Here is a 17,053-nt window from a genome sequence, read left to right on the forward strand (position 1 = left end):
TTGAGTAACCGATTGTGTATTTTATTGATTTATTTTGGTTGCATACATCATTAAACAATACAAATGTAAACAATATCAAAACATAAATCGAAAACTGCTTTGGTTAGTCCTTAAGAAGATATTCTTTGAAAATTGGGAACCTGTTGTTGAGTTCATATTCTATACAGGTCGCAAGATCATTGCAGGTCTTAACGCCGACAGAGCCGAGGAGGTTATGCTGGGGAATGAAGAAATTTGGCAGTGTTTTACGCTTCAAGTGTCTCACGAAATCCTGCAGCAGAAGCTGGAAGCAATCGTGAAGATTGGAGAGCCCCCACTCGCCATCACTAGTTCGCTCTGTGCAGGCATGCAGGAGAGTGGTCTTGGCGTGGTAGGAGCAGAACTTCGGGTGTTCGTCCTTGAGTTCCCCCAGAAGGTGCTTCAGTAGTTTCAGACACTGCTTTCTTTAAAAAAAAATCCAAATTTGTACTTGTTGATTTGTACATACTATACATGTATAATCTCATTTTCATTTAACCCCAATTTGTACCTTACACGGATCAAAATGTAGGTAAACTAGGCCAACATTTATGGTAGTGTGGTGTCATTCGTTGTTGATATTTATGAGACGGCTGAACTCGGGCATATAATATATCAACCTCACTGCATTTCAACTTAAAAAGGTTAACGATCATTGGTGCTCTTTAAATGCAGTTCAATTGAGTAACAATTAAGTGTTATTTACATAGTTATGTTTATTGACCATGTGAAAAAAGTAACCCAGATAAGGGCAGCTGTAAATATTGTGCAATACTACATATTAAATAGTTTTCCTAAAACAGATTAAGAACGAGTGCCATTTTCATACCTGCAGCATTTTGCCCCCTTTTTCTCGCAGCAGGTTTTTTTCTGAGCCGTGGTTTTTCATGATTTCCTTCTCCACATGCGAAAAGGAGATCCTCCAGACCTCTGTAAAACGAAAAGGTATTCCTGCTTCAGCTTTCGAAATCTATTACAGCCACTTCTATTTTCTGCTGTGTCACCATTGAAGATGTGGTAACTGAAAGCGATACACTGGTCGCTAAATAGGATACTGATCAATTATACTCACGGTAGGCCAAATTGGTTTACTATTTTAACTTTAGTCGTCCGGTCAGTGAGGACAGACGTCGACCTTAGCTGATCTGACATTAACTGTCGTTAAACTAGCTGCGCCGTCTATTTGGGACAGTTCAGGGTGCAATATGTAGGGTTGTTATGTTGTCAAAAACAAAACTCTTAGCGGAGCTGCGTCAATTACCGGCATGCGTCAATTATAGGACACATTCGGCGTTGTCATGTTTACATTCACTCTCGTGATCAACTTCGGGCGACTATGGCAAGAAACGTAAGCTCCCACAAAAATAGGACATTTAAGCTTTACTTGTGAAAAAAATTAACTCTGTAGATCTAATTTAAGCTTGTGAAATAGTGTTGTACTTTTGCGTGTACATTATAGTGTGAAACACTTAGCGGCGCGACGAATATTTAATTTGGTCTTAAAGTTGTACTGTCAGATTTATTCTCTCCAGATGAAGTTTGACTGTGATTTTAAACTGTCATTTCAAATGCTAAAAACAGCTAGCATGATGTAATGTAGGTACGGATGCTTACAGAGACCAAATCCGATTACTCTGGTCGTTTAGACCTATGTCAATATTGTTAAAAAGGCTGCTTCACCAGCTGCATCCAGCTGTGCACCCCTACTGTGCCGGCCACTCACGGGACCTGGGGTCCATGAAAGGTCAGCCTATCAGTTGATCCCAGAGTTCCGTGGGGCTCGTGCACAGTGGAATTTCACTGACCATTTGGTCAAACCCCAACAGTTTCTAAACGGTTTCAAGGCTCCCCTTCATCTACACTATATAAGGCCGACCCTCCTCTGGCCAAGTTGTGGGTCAAGTCGAGCGGTGTTGGAGAAGTCATCATCAAGGAGCACATCGGACAATATCACGATCAGAGACATTCACTTTCATTCTTGCCGTGCGTCATTGAGAATGTGAGTGTTTGTGATATGTGTCATCTGTATAATTTGTATTTCACTTGTTACCGTCACTTCAATCAGTAACTGTTATTACGGGATAAATGGAATGTTCACCGTTACGCGGCACGGTGTGAAAGGAACATATCCGTAGTTAATCATAGCCGTAATATTCATAGTGTATATACTGTTTCATTCTTGTTGTATAGATCATCTTTATTGTATTTAATTGTATATATTTGTCATTTGTATTGTTAATAGAAACCACGGATTCTATCAGTCAGTTCACGGTTCAAACACGGATTCAAATGTGGATATAAGTCCCTTTACACGGGATAATTATATTCACGGGCATCATTCATCAACCACTTCATGTCTTCACTTCGTGTGTGTGTGCAATAAATCAGACCTCATTGGAACATTGGCATCCGTTATTGTTCTGACCGGACAAACCTGTGGCGATTGTCACCTATTTCACAACCAGTAATACAGTCCTTTTGGGTTTCATTCCATCAATATCACCCTATTTTATATGGTCCTTCGAGCCGGAGATTACAATTACCACAGTTAAGGATGTCAATGCCAAGAGACAACACTCGTGCTCGCCGTGTTGGTCATCAGCCCCGCTGCTTGGATGACTACTCGGTGAAGCTCTGGAGGCCTCATCCACTTCAGACACACGCACTCCCAGACCAAGCCGTTGGTGGAGCCATCAGTCCCAGCCATGTGGACGCTCTAGCACCACCTGCTGGACAGAAGCAGTCAAGCCCACTCCCAGAGGCATTCCTCTCAGCTCTCAGGGAGATGAGGGAGGACAATCAGCAATTAAGGCTTGATATGCAGCAAATTGTCCAAGCCCTCTCACCACGTGCATCAGAGGCACCACCAGCTCCAACCACCAGCTTCGCTGCCGCATCCAGAGGACGACCCCACGTCGCAGACAGTGGGGTATCCTATTCAAGGCTTTCCTTCCCGGATTTCTCATCCACGCCGCTGACAACCAGGCAGCCCTTCCTTCAGCCAGTGGATGACCTGCAAGGTGTGCCGTGGACTACGTCTCATCATTCTCAGCTGGTGGTCCAACCAGATGATGACACGTCTCCGTGGCAGGTGCCACGCCCACATCATCCACCTCAACAGTTTGTGGCTGAGCTGACTGACCACATGCGGAGTACGCATATCGGTCCAGGGCACAGCCCGACTGCTCACGCACCGCCATCTCAGGTACCAACACCGCAGGATGAGGTGCCATTCATCCACTCCAGAGCACCGCTGGAAGAGCCACCTGACCGCCAGGGAGGCGTCAGGGCGAATCAGAGCCCAGCCGTGCATTCCACCACTGTCCTGCTTGGGTGTGACTCCCCTGTCAAGGCAGTCGAGCCCACCAAGACAGCACAGCCCTCACCACGGAAGCCAGAGCAGCCACCGAAGTACTGTCCGTTCTGCAACAGCATCCAGCACTACTTCAACCAGTGCACAGCCTTCAGAGTGCTGTCAAAGGATCAGAAGGTCAGCTGGATCCAGACAGGGAAACGGTGCTGGAGGTGTGGGAGAGATCATCCAACAGTGCAGTGCTACCTCAAGGCCAGATGTCAGACATGCAATCTGACGCATCTGGAAGTGCTGCACGAGGTGAACGCCAGACCAGGGAAGCCAGCCCCCGCCATTCATCAGCCAGTGACATACTACCTTGATCCTACCAGGAGGGGTAGTAGTGTGCTGCTGAAGCTGGTGAAGGTGTGCCTGTACAATGGCAACAGGAAGATGGAGACGTACGCCATCTTGGACGACGGTTCCGAGCGCACAATGCTGCTACACAGTGCTGCTCAGGAACTGGGTCTTCAAGGACGGAAGGAGGATCTGGCACTCCGGACTATCCGTCAGGACGGCAAGTCTGTGCCAGGGAGGTCAGTTTCCTTTTCCGTGGCATCAGCCAGTCAACCTCAGAAGCGGTTCAGGATAGAGCAAGCTTTCACCGCATCGGAGCTTGGCCTCTCTACCCACTCATACCCGCTCAAAGCCCTGCAGAAGGCCTATCATCACCTCAGAGGTCTGCCCCTGCAGTCATTCAGTCAGGCCCAACCACTGCTCCTCATCGGGTCTGACTACCCTCATCTCATCACCCCAGTTGAGCGAGTGCACCTAGGCCCACCAGGTGGACCGGCTGCACTGAACACACGCCTGGGTTGGACACTGCAAGGCCCGTTCAAGGTACCCCTGCATCAGTCCTCCACCCCTCAGTGTCTACTCACTGGGACTCATCCTCCAACGGTTGAGCTGCCTCATCACATGGCTCAGCCCTGGCAGATGGATGTCTTGCCCTCCCCGAATGTGAAGCTCATCACACGGTCAAAGCAGGACACAGCCACTGTCAGGTCACAGGAGGAGAAGACAGTCAGAGTGAAGGTGGATCGCCTGCCTCATCAAGCACTCCAACAGTCCGTCCTTGGTCCCCGGTGTGGCACTGGGAAACGGCTGCGTCAGGAGTCCATCCGTGCAGAGGCACGGAGCAGCAAAGGCACAAGGAAGAAGCCTTCCCCGTCAGCAGGAAGAGACGGGTCAGCATTCTACGAGCCTGCTAACCTGCGGAAGTCAATCTTCTGTGGTAACGTCTCTGTGACCTCTGCTCAGTCTCTTCCAGATCCCGGAGGTTTCAGCAGCTACCAAGAGCTGCTGGAGGCCTCTATCAGAGCATGTCATGGGGCGGCCACGCCCACAGACCCCGCAGCAGAGGACGTCAGGCAAGCTGAGCTTGCTCTCCTCCGGACAGTTCAGAGAGACTGCTTCCCGGAGGAATTCATTCTTCTTTCCACAGGGAAACCTGTCCCTGCAGCCAGCAGACTGCTCAGGTTGGCTCCTGAGTTTGACGCAAAGGTCCAACTGATCCGCGTGGGGGGGCGGCTCCGCAGGTGTGAGTCCCTGGAGGAGGACGCATTGCACCCCATAGTGCTGGATCCTCATCACCCCATCACCAAGCTCATCATCCAGGACGGTGACAGCCGGCTCATGCATCCAGGCCCGGACAGGGTGGTTTCTGAGCTACGGCGACGGTTCTGGATCTTGAGGGGGAGACAGGCCGTCAGGAAGCACCAGCACGGCTGTGCTGAGTGCCGAAGATGGCGCAGCAACTCAGTCATTTCCAGAATGGCTGACTTTTCACCCATCAGCTTGCGGCTTTCCAGGCCGCATTATATTTCAACAGGTGTGGTTGCTTCAAACTACACCTCATCAGCATACGGACAGCGCAGATCCAGGTCGAGGACCGGACCTACACGCGGCCCGCTGCAATCCGTCTCCCATCATTCCTGCAGGATGCAACTGGCTCATTGCAGGAAAACACCTTTGCTACGCAAAGTTGAGGGCGGCTGTTAAAAAGGCTGCTTCACCAGCTGCATCCAGCTGTGCACCCCTACTGTGCCGGCCACTCACGGGACCTGGGGTCCATGAAAGGTCAGCCTATCAGTTGATCCCAGAGTTCCGTGGGGCTCGTGCACAGTGGAATTTCACTGACCATTTGGTCAAACCCCAACAGTTTCTAAACGGTTTCAAGGCTCCCCTTCATCTACACTATATAAGGCCGACCCTCCTCTGGCCAAGTTGTGGGTCAAGTCGAGCGGTGTTGGAGAAGTCATCATCAAGGAGCACATCGGACAATATCACGATCAGAGACATTCACTTTCATTCTTGCCGTGCGTCATTGAGAATGTGAGTGTTTGTGATATGTGTCATCTGTATAATTTGTATTTCACTTGTTACCGTCACTTCAATCAGTAACTGTTATTACGGGATAAATGGAATGTTCACCGTTACGCGGCACGGTGTGAAAGGAACATATCCGTAGTTAATCATAGCCGTAATATTCATAGTGTATATACTGTTTCATTCTTGTTGTATAGATCATCTTTATTGTATTTAATTGTATATATTTGTCATTTGTATTGTTAATAGAAACCACGGATTCTATCAGTCAGTTCACGGTTCAAACACGGATTCAAATGTGGATATAAGTCCCTTTACACGGGATAATTATATTCACGGGCATCATTCATCAACCACTTCATGTCTTCACTTCGTGTGTGTGCAATAAATCAGACCTCATTGGAACATTGGCATCCGTTCTTGTTCTAACCGGACAGACCTGTGGCGATTGTCACCTATTTCACAACCAGTAATACAGTCCTTTTGGGTTTCATTCCATCAATATCACCCTATTTTATAAATATGAAAGGCACTTGTTGAGAAATTGGGCGGGAGAATAACGCGATTTGGTGAGGAAGGTCGCCTTCCGTAGTTGCGTTTACAGTTTAACTTAAACAAAGTTGAATTAGATTAAAATGTTGTATTTCCACGAACAAAAGTACAACTACAATACCGTTATAATAAATGTCTTCATTTTAAATACATAACATACATAATCATGCCATGTTTGTTTTGTGCATGTTTAAGTGAATAGACTGCACTTACAACTGAATCAGGTCAAAGAAAGCCCACAAATAACCCAAATTAAACTAAAATAACACTAGTTAGATTAACATTTGCTTGTCAAAACATATTGTGACAAAGTCATTTGTACAGAAATTAGACCGGTATATGTCAAAGGAGGAGGAAAGCATATTATTATCTCGAAAACCAACACGGTAAGTGGAACAAAGTGGGACTGTCCTATAATTGACGCAGGCGAAAACGTACTCATGTAACGTGTCACCCTAAACATTAATAGACATTTTTAGAAATACGTTTTGTTGCGGTGTTAAACGAGTCTTAAAAGTTAAAAAGGACAAATATCTCTCTCGAAAACCGTAAGTTTGGCTAACCTTATACATAACGTTAATCTATAAATAGACTTAGCATATCGATTTTTCAACAAACTGTCCGATAACTGACGCATCTAGTTGAATAATTGAAGATTTGAATTATCACATAAATATGATGCCACGGGGAAATACATCCTACATACAGCTGCGGAAAAAATTAAGAGACCACTTCAAAATTATCAGTTTCTCTGGTTTTACTATTTATTGGTATGTGTTAAAGTAAAATTAACATTTTTGTTTTATTCTGTAAACTACTGACAAAATTTCTACCAAATTTCCAATAAAAATATTGTCATTTAGAGCATTTATTTGCAGAAAAATTACAATTGGTCAAAATAGCAAAAAAGATGCAGTGTTTTCAGATCTCGAATAATGCAAAGGAAACAAGTTCTCATTTTTAAACAACATAATACTAATGTTTTAACTTAGGAAGAGTTCAGACATCAATATTTGGTGGAATAACCTTGATTTACACAGTTTTCATGTGTCTTGGCATGCTCTCCACCAGTCTTTCACATTGCCGTTGGGTGACTTTATGCTACTCCTGGCGCAAAAATTCAAGCAGCTCGGCTTTGTTTGGTGGCTTGTGACCATCCATCTTCCTTTTGATCACATTCCAGAGGTTTTTAATGGGATTCAGGTCTGGGAATTGGGCTGACCATGACAGGGTCCTGATCTGGTGGTCGTTCGGGGTATGTCGGCATACCCCGAAGACGGAGGAGGGAACGTAAACAGAAGCGGGGTTGCAGGTCCGGTGACTTGACTAGGCTAAAGAGGGCTCCAAACAGACCACCACTGCCCAGTCTTTACGTCGCGAATGTCAGGTCTTTAGGAAACAAGATGGACGAGCTTCATTTGGATATATCGACCCGGTCAACCATAGGAGACAGCTCCGTCATCGTCATCGTCATCACGGAAAGCTGGCTACACTCGGGGATCCCAGACGCAGCGGTGGAGCTGGCAGGTCGCTCACTTCATCGCAGCGATAGCCGTGGAGGAGGACTATGTACATATGTAAAAAAAAAAAAAAGGACTGGTGTACAAACTCCACTGTCATCGATAAGCACTGTTCACCCGATCTAGAGATGCTAGCAGTCAAATGTAGACTATTTTATTTACCACGCGAATTCTCCGTTACCGTGGTAACAGCAGTATACATCCCACCAGATGCCAACGCTAATGCAGCACTTGGCTATCTACTAGCAGCTATAAACAAACAGCAGACCACTTATCCAGAGGGCGTTTTTATCGTGGCTGGTGACTTTAACCATGTCAACCTCAAGACGGTGAGCCTAGTTTTGATCAACACGTAAAGTGTGCAACTCGAATATCGAAAAAATATTCTGGACTGTGTGTATTCTACACCCGCATCAGGATTCCCCCTAACAGGACACCCTGGATGACTGGGGAGGTCCAGGCCCTTCTGAGGGAGCGCAACACAGCTTTCAAATCAGGTGACAAAGCACAGTACAGCATAGCCAGGGGAAACTTGAAAAAAGGCATCAAGCAGGCCAAAGCCATGTACAGGGAGAAGATTGAGGGCCACTTCACCAACAGAGACCCAACACAAGTGTGGCAAGGCATACTGTAACATATACGAGATATCCATACATATATTGTTTTCCTCTTTATCTGTTAAACTAATTTACTATACGTGTAGTCACTAGCCAATCATCAGGTTGGAATGCAGGTGAGACTAAACAGGAAGTAGTGAGAGACCGGTGAACGTGGAGAACGTGAGTGCAGCTGCCTGACTCTGCAGAATTAGAAGAGGGAACCATCAAGTTTAATACACATTATAGTTTGAAATTAGCGACACAAAGTGATTGCCTTTTTGCATTTGGAGTGTGTAGCCGTTAATACGTTGGCGAGGCGCAGTGCACCGGCCAGAGGAAGAAGTTAGAATCACGGTTGGTGTTCGCTGTTCCTTTGATCCTTGCCGCCGCTGAGGTCGACAGTTCCCTGCCATCCAGAGACTGCTCCAGAGCTCCAGCGCTCCAGCGACCGAGTGCAAACTAAAAGGAAGGTTTGAGGTGAAGTAACCTGACTTTGTGTTATTTAACAGCAAGCTATAGTGGAGAGAAACCAGTGTGTTACTCGCGAATGCTACGGAGAGAGATTAACTGCCTGGACTGAAACTTGTGTAAATTGATTTGAGCTTTGTTACATGCTAGGACCAGGACATTTTTGGCTAGCCTATTTGATTTGATACTTTGCCGTTTTTCCTTGAATGAAAATTGAGTATTTTGCTCTGGACTGAATCATAGGACAGTTCGAAGGACACTTCCACTTGGAACCTAATATATATTTGATTGTGTGGACTGAAACCATTTTCTGTTTAAAGCAACTATTGGTGAGAGGACACTGGCCAGTGACATTTCTTGTCTATGTATTTAGTGACTGCTGTTAATTTGTTGTGAAGTTACATTGTTTAAATTCTATATAAGTTCTTTTCAATATATTGCAACTGTGAATGAAAGGGGTTAATTCAAGTTTATTTAGATTAATATGATAAATCCTATCTGAGCGCTCAGGTTTAGTATGTTGGCCAGCATTAGTGGTAACATGTTTGAATCACTACTGTGAAGGGTGAACTGTAGGGTGATCTTTGAGTAACCAGCAATATTTCCATGTACTTTGTATCTGTTTTAATATTTCAATTGATTTAGTATAATATATAACCACTCATATTTAACTGTTTAACTATTGCTTATACGGTGAAGTTCTTGGATCTTCTCTGAAGTAGGGGCGTCTCATCCTCTGCCAGTAGAGTATGGTAGTTAGGGGAAATACAGGGTAAGTTGCACATACAGACACTTATGCTTGTATTCTGTCCTTTAGGTTATCACTGTGACATGTACAAATCCTAAAGCCTAAACTATTATATTCGTTTCACTTAGGGCAGGTTAGGCTTGAGACTAGTAGGCCTGGGGGTTAGGGACTCAAATCCTTTTATCTCCAGCCTTTCAGGGAAGTGTTAATTACCCCTACTAAGCGGACGTGGGTCCCGTTCGCTACATTTGGCGTCACAAACAGGATTATTTCCTTGTAGCTTTGTAGTTTATGCGTCATGGCCGAAATGGAAGAGATAAGGAAGCAATTTGAGGCTCTCAGCAAACAGTTGCAGATCAGGCGGCTAGACTGGGGGAACAAGAGGCAGTTCTTCATCAGGCCAGACAAGATCAGATAGAGGCCCTGTCAATGGCGAAGACCATTGTCGAGCAGCAGGCCAAGACCCCCGCATCCTTGTATATTCCAAGAGAGAGAAAATGTTCTGATTTCACTGGTTACCCAGTCCAAGGTGAACCATGCGTTGAGGAATGGATAGCGTCCATTAAATCTTGTTTTAAGATTGCCAGAGTCCCAGAAGAGGATAAAATCGAGTTGCTCAGACAGCACCTCAAGGGTGAAGCAAAGTTGACTGTTAGGTTTCTGTTAAGTGAAGAAAACACTGATGTTACAAAAGTCTTTGATGTTCTGGAGAAAACATATGGCGACAAAGTCCCTGTTGGTACTCGCCTTAGAGAGTTTTATGATAGGAAACAAGGGCCAGGTGAAAAGATACGTGCATGCTTATGATCTTCAGGAAAAACTGCGTAAGCTGAAACGACGAGACCCAGGGCGAGTTCAAGATTCCGACAAAATGCTGAAAGAACAATTCGTCCTTGGGCTAAGAGATGACTTCCTACGGCGTGAATTGAAGAGACAGGAGAAAGCGCAACCAGCGATGGCCTTCCTTGACCTGATGCATTCGGCCATCACGTGGTCTGAAGAAGAAGAAGACCCTGCAGGTACAGCCAGGGGCCCAGTGCGAGGAGCGGTTCATGCCACAGCTGCTGAAGAAGCATCTTCTCCACTGACCATGAAATCACTCCATGAAGCTATTCAAGTCTTGCTGCCCGCCAGGGGAGCTCTTCAAAGCAGTTCATGGCAGGGGGCAGGCTGCAATGCCTGCTAGACCACCTCTAAGAGACAGAGAGGGACGACTCATTTGCTATACCTGCAATCAACCTGGTCACACGAGCCGCATGTGTCGACAAGGTAATCAAGCAGAGCACAGGGTGAGGATGGCAGCCGTTGCCACCACAGAGGGAAGCCAAGCCGAGAGCGACACACAGAGCCCTAGTGGTTCGGCTTCAGCTGGCATTAGAGCAGTCACCCAGGCAAAAGAGAGAGACTCAGCATCTCCCAGCAGTGCATTTGGGGAGTGCTTCACAATTGATGTTTTAATAGATGGTGTAAAGACCAGCTGCCTTTTAGACACCGGTTCCGAGGTCACTACCATTCACAAAAGCTATTTCAGGGAACATTTTCAGGGGAACGAATGCTGTCTGTCGCCAGCTAAATGGGTTCGCCTAACGGCTGCCAATGGCATCGAAATCCCAGTTGTTGGGTGTCTGGAGGCAGATATTGAGTGCATGGGCAAGCTGTTAAAGGGCCGGTGTGTTTTTGTGCTGAAGGACAGTTGCAGTGGCCCTAAAGAAAGGAAAGTAGTACCTGGTATTCTAGGGATGAATGTGATCGGAGAACACAAGGGCTTTCTGACCGATTTCAAGGGTATTAAGAAGCTGGACCGAGGTACGCCACAGCCAGGTCAGGCTAGCCTACACGTGTGCTGGCCACCATTGAAGAAGAGGAACGGTGTGTGGGCCCAAATGGACGGATAGGGTTCGTGAGAGTTGCAGGGAAGCAAGCTGTCACCATCCCCCCGTTCAGCGAAAAAGTAATTGAAGGTCGCTGTAGGATACCCCCCAGGGTAGCATGTAAGGTGCTGGTTGAGGCATCTGCCAGTGCAAGTCTCCCCCGCGGTCTACTGGTGGCGAATGTTCTGGCCCAGACTACTGAGGGGAAGGTCCCAGTGCGCACACTCAACTCTAGTGAGAAGGCCATCACATTGTTCCCAAGATGCAGAGTGGCAGAGCTGAGTAAACCAGATGCAATCGTACCAAGGGAAGTAGTGTCTGTGGAGGAGGTGAATGGAGGAGTGTATGTGAGGAAGGTCAGCCGTGGAGAGGTAAAGTCAGTAGAGGCGGATGAACCACTGTCCGTTCCGGTACAGGCCAATCTCCAGGGTCTGACACCACCTCAGGTGCAGAAGTTAGACAACCTTCTTAAGAAACACCGGGATGTGTTCTCAGAGCATAACAGTGATTTTGGACACACCACCACAGTGACCCACCGTATTCAGACTGGGGATGCAAGGCCAATTAAGGAAAGGCATCGGGGTATACCCCCACACATATTTCAAGAGTTTAAGAAACACGTGCAAGACTTGGTTGCACATGGGGTACTCAAAGAAAGCTGCAGCCCGTGGGCCTCCCCTGCTGTAATTGTCATTAAGAGAGACCAATCTGTACGGTTCTGTTGCGATTACCGTAAGTTAAACAGTGTCACATTGAAGGACGCCTACCCTCTCCCAAGGGTCGAGGAGTCGCTGGATGCCCTCGGAAAGGCAAAGCTCTTCTCGTCCTTAGATTTGACAGCAGGCTATTTTCAGGTGGCAGTTCATGCAGACGATCAGGAGAAAACGGCTGTTACCACCCCGTTTGGCTTATATCAGTGGACTAGAATGCCATTTGGTTTGTGCAATGCCCCTGCTACCTTTCAGAGGCTAATGGAGGTAGTCCTAGGCGATCTGGCATTTGACGTTTTACTTATATACCTGGACGATGTCCTAGTCTTCTCCAGTGACTTTGACAGCCACTGTGAAAAACTGGATCTGGTGTTCAGTCGTCTTAAGGAACATGGGCTTAAGCTTAAGCCGAGCAAGTGCTTCTTGCTTAAGTCAGAGGTCAGATTCTTGGGCCATATTGTTTCTGCGGAGGGTGTTCGAGTGGACATGGAAAAAGTCAAAGCACTCCAGGATTGGCCGGTGCCCAGGAGTACGAAAGATGTGCGGCAAGTGGTTGGGTTTATGTCGTACTACAGGCGCTTTGTTCCGAACTTTGCCCAGTTAGCAAAGCCGATACATTCCCTAATGGGAAAGAGTAAGAAAGAGAGTGGAGGCCAGTCTGTTCCTTTTGTTTGGAGTAGAGAGTGTCAAGAGGCCTTTGACATAAGGTGTTCCCTTAACCTATCATCTCCAGTACTTGCGTATCCTGACTTTTCACTTCCCTTCACCCTCACAACTGATGGGAGCCTTCTTGGATTGGGCAGTGCTCAGCCAGCGGCAAGAGGGGGTAGAGCGTGTTGTCGCGTTTGCTAGTCGAGGCCTCCGGGGTTCTGAGCAAAATGACAAAAATGATAGTGCATTTAAACTTGAGTTATTAGCCCTTAAATGGGGCGTAACAGAAAAATTCCGGGATTTCTTAATGTACTCTAGATTCGTTGTAGTGACTGATCATAACCCTCTGCGCTACCTCGGGGCGGTGGAGCAGAGGTGGGTTGCCCAGTTGGCAGAGTATGATTTTGAAGTGCATTATAAGCCGGGGAGAGAGAACACAAAGCACGTCTGCATGTCTCGGCTCCCTCGTACACAAGAGCCCGAGGTCAGCGACACTGAGAAGGACTTCTTGATCATTCAGGCAGACGAAGTGCGTGCCGGTCTATGGCCTGGACAGGAAGCAAATGCAAGAAAGCCTGGTGTGCATGTAGCCTCCCAAGATGCTGTTACAGCAAAAGTCTCTGGGCATAGCTGGGAGGAGCTTCAGCAACTTCAGTCAGATGATCCTGTCGTGGGTCCTATAGCAAGGGCAGCAAAATGTAATGCTCGGCCCAATAAGAACCAGTTACATGAAATGACCCCGGATCTTAAAAGATTGGCTTCGCAATGGGATCGGCTGAAGGTCCGTCATGGTGTTCTATTTCGTTGCATTTGTGACCCCAGGGACGGAGAAGAGGTGCATCAGCTGGTGTTACCAGAGTCTCTGAGGAAACATGTGTTCAGTATGGAGCATGAGCACGGCGGTCATTTCAGCCGAAAGGGTACGCTTGCACGGATGACTCGAAGTTTTTACTGGCCCTCCATGAGCAGAGATGTACAGGAATGGGTGAAGCAGTGTAAGCGTTGTGCACTGGCCAAAGATGTATTTCCAGCTATTCAAGCCCCATTGACATGCACTAATGTGACAACACCTCTAGAGGTGTTGGCCATGGATTACACACGATTAGAGATGTCTGTGGGAGGCTACGAGAATGTTTTAGTGCTAACTGACATGTTCACGCGTTTCACAATTGCTGTACCCACTAAAGACCAGACCGCGAAAACTACAGCCAGGGCCATTGTCAGGCACTGGTTTGTGTATTATGGCTGCCCATCTAGGCTTCACTCAGACCAGGGGCGCAGCTTTGAGGCTAGTGTCATCAAAGAACTCTGTCGTATCTACGGCATCTCTAAGAGTCGTACGAGCCCATATCACCCTCAGGGCAACGCTCAATGCAAGCGATTCAATAGAACGATGCACGATATGCTAAGAACTTTGACTCCAGAGAGGAAACGCAATTGGAAGGAGTATCTTCCTGAGCTTGTGATGGCTTATAACAGTCATGTCCACTCATCAACGGGATACTCGCCGTTCTGTCTCCTCTTTGGTAGAGACCCACGACTGCCTCAGGATATTCTGGGAGGAAGAGACCTGGAGCACAGTGACATTGACAACCTCGATGATTGGGTTCTCGACCACCACGAGAGGCTGAGAGTGGCAGCGGAGGCAGCTAGGGATGCCGCCCAGGATGCCTCACGGCGACGCAAACGGCTCTACGACCGGAAGTCACGCGCTGCACTTGTCAGGCCGGGTGATTGGGTACTGCTGAGGAATCATCGAACAAGGGGAAGGAACAAGATTCAAGACAAGTGGGAGTCAGGGCCGTATCTAGTTGTCAAGCAGAATCACCCTGACCTACCAGTGTTCACAGTCAGGCCAGAAACTGGGGGGCCGTCAAAAGTAGTGCATCGAAATCAGGTGAAACATTGCACTTTTCAGACACCAGTTAGAGAAGCAGTTGCTCCCATGCACGAGAGAGCTACATCCGGTTCAGACACTGATCCCGTAGGGTTAGTTTATATTCCTCAAGCCCCTCAGGATGCACCAACACCAGGCGAGTGTATGGGGGGTGGTCAACAGGAACGTTCTGATTATGGAAGAGAGGGAGGCTCTAATGCTAGCTCTGGGGAGGGGTCTTATTGGGGATTTATCTGAGGATGCAGATAACTCAGAGTCAGATAATGAGCCTGTCAGGGAGAGACGCCCACAGAGAAGCACTAGGGGTCAGTTACCTGTGAGGTATCGTGATGTGTATGTTCTGAAGTGATCTCCTTTACTTTTGTTATGTTTCGTTTTGTTATGTAATTTTGTTTTATGCTAACAAAGATCTAAAAAAAACGAATGCATGTGTGCTGTAGAGGGATTTACAGTTATCCAGTGCAATACTTTGTATTTGTTCTGCTAATGCCTGAGCTCTTATTTTCTTACAGTGTCCCTGGTGCCTGTGGAGGAGTCTCTGGTATGGCAGGGTTTGGAGGGGGGGAATGTAACAGATACGAGATATCCATATATTGTTTTCCTCTTTATCTGTTAAACTAATTTCCTATACGTGTAGTCACTAGCCAATCAGCAGGTTGGAATGCAGGTGAGACTAAACAGGAAGTAGTGAGAGACCGGTGAACGTGGAGAACGTGAGTGCAGCTGCCTGACTCTGCAGAATTGGAAGAGTGAACAAATAAGTTTAATACTGAATATAGGTTTAAGTTAGCGACACTTAGTGATAGCCTTTTTGCCTTTGGAGTGTGTAGCCGTTAAGACATTAGCGAGGCGCAGTGCACCGGCCAGAGGAAGAAGTTAGAATCGCGTTGGTTTGTGTTCGCTGCCCTTTGATCCTTTCCGCCGCTGAGGTCGACAGTTCCCTGCCATCCAGAGACTGCTCCAGAGTTCCAGCGACCGAGTGCAAACTGAAGGGAAGACTTGAGGTGAAGTAACCTGACTTTGTGTTATTTAACAGCAAGCTATAGTGGAGAGAAATCATTGCTTTACTCGCGGATGCGACGGAGAGAGATCACTCTGCCTGGACCGAAACTTGTGTAAATTGATTTGTCACTTTGTTACATGCTAGGACCAGGACATTTTTGGCTAGCCTATTTGATTTGATACTTTGCCGTTTTTCCTGAATGAGAATTGAGTATTTTGCTCTGGACTGAATCATAGGACAGTTCGAAGGACACTTCCACTTGGAACCTAATATATATTTGATTGTGTGGACTGAAACCATTTTCTGTTTAAAGCAACTATTGGTGAGAGGACACTGGCCAGTGACATTTCTTGTCTATGTATTTAGTGACTGCTGTTAATTTGTTGTGAAGTTACATTGTTTAAATTCTATATAAATTCTTTTCAATATATTGCAACTGTGAATGAAAGGGGTTAATTCAAGTTTATTTAGATTAATATGATAAATCCTATCTGAGCGCTCAGGTTTAGTATGTTGGCCAGCATTAGTGGTAACATGTTTGAATCACTACTGTGAAGGGTGAACTGTAGGGTGATCTTTGAGTAACTAGCAATATTTCCATGTACTTTGTATTTGTTTTAATATTTCAATTGATTTAGTATAATAAATAATCACTCATTTTCAACTGTTTAACTATTGCTTATACGGTGAAGTTCTTGGATCTTCTCTGAAGTAGGGGCGTCTCATCCTCTGCCAGTAGAGTATGGTAGTTAGGGGAAATACAGGGTAAGTTGCACATACAGACACTTATGCTTGTATTTTGTCCTTTAGGTCATCACTGTGACATGTACAAATCCTAAAGCCTAAACTATTATATTCGTTTCACTTAGGGCAGGTTAGGCTTGAGACTAGTAGGCCTGGGGGTTAGGGGCTCAGATCCTTTTATCTCCAGCCGTTCAGGGAAGTGTTAATTACCCCTACTAAGCGGACGTAGGTCCCGTTCGCTACTAGTATTATATGGTATGGTACATGATGCCTACAAAAACAGCTTAGTGGGTAAACAATGTGCTAACAGGATTACTGTTACAGGGGTAAGAAGTAGGAACAGGAAAACGAAAAAGAGAAAAGTCGGTGGTGGGTATGGGGTAGAGTAAGTAAGGCAGTATGGTGGTGATGGGTGCATATGGGCCGAGGGTTTCAGCAGCGTCCCATAGCGAAGATAGTATAGATCAGGGGTCGGGAACCTTTTTCGCCTGGAGAGCCACTTTTACCATTTTTTTTTTTTTTTTTTTTTTTTTTTTAATCTCAGAAGAGCCACAAAAAGACGGTTACAAGAAAAAGTTTGGATATTTAACCA

The 17,053-nt window shown here is 46.4% G+C and overlaps 1 long non-coding RNA gene across 2 annotated transcripts; it reads right to left on the reverse strand.

The window, feature by feature from the left end:
• Nucleotides 1-12: 12 nt before the first annotated feature.
• Nucleotides 13-1,611, reverse strand: LOC116223274. Of its 2 annotated transcripts, XR_004165007.2 has the most exons (3): nt 1,091-1,611; nt 848-948; nt 13-443 (listed from the first exon to the last, which is right to left on the reverse strand). It is a non-coding gene; the product is annotated as an uncharacterized LOC116223274 (long non-coding RNA). The 2 variants fall into 2 exon arrangements; XR_004165006.2 differs by having other exon boundaries at nt 848-1,611.
• Between the last annotated feature and the right edge of the window lie 15,442 nt (nt 1,612-17,053).

This window comes from Clupea harengus, chromosome 13 (genome assembly GCF_900700415.2).
Source record: "Clupea harengus chromosome 13, Ch_v2.0.2, whole genome shotgun sequence".
Lineage (NCBI taxonomy): Eukaryota > Metazoa > Chordata > Actinopteri > Clupeiformes > Clupeidae > Clupea > Clupea harengus.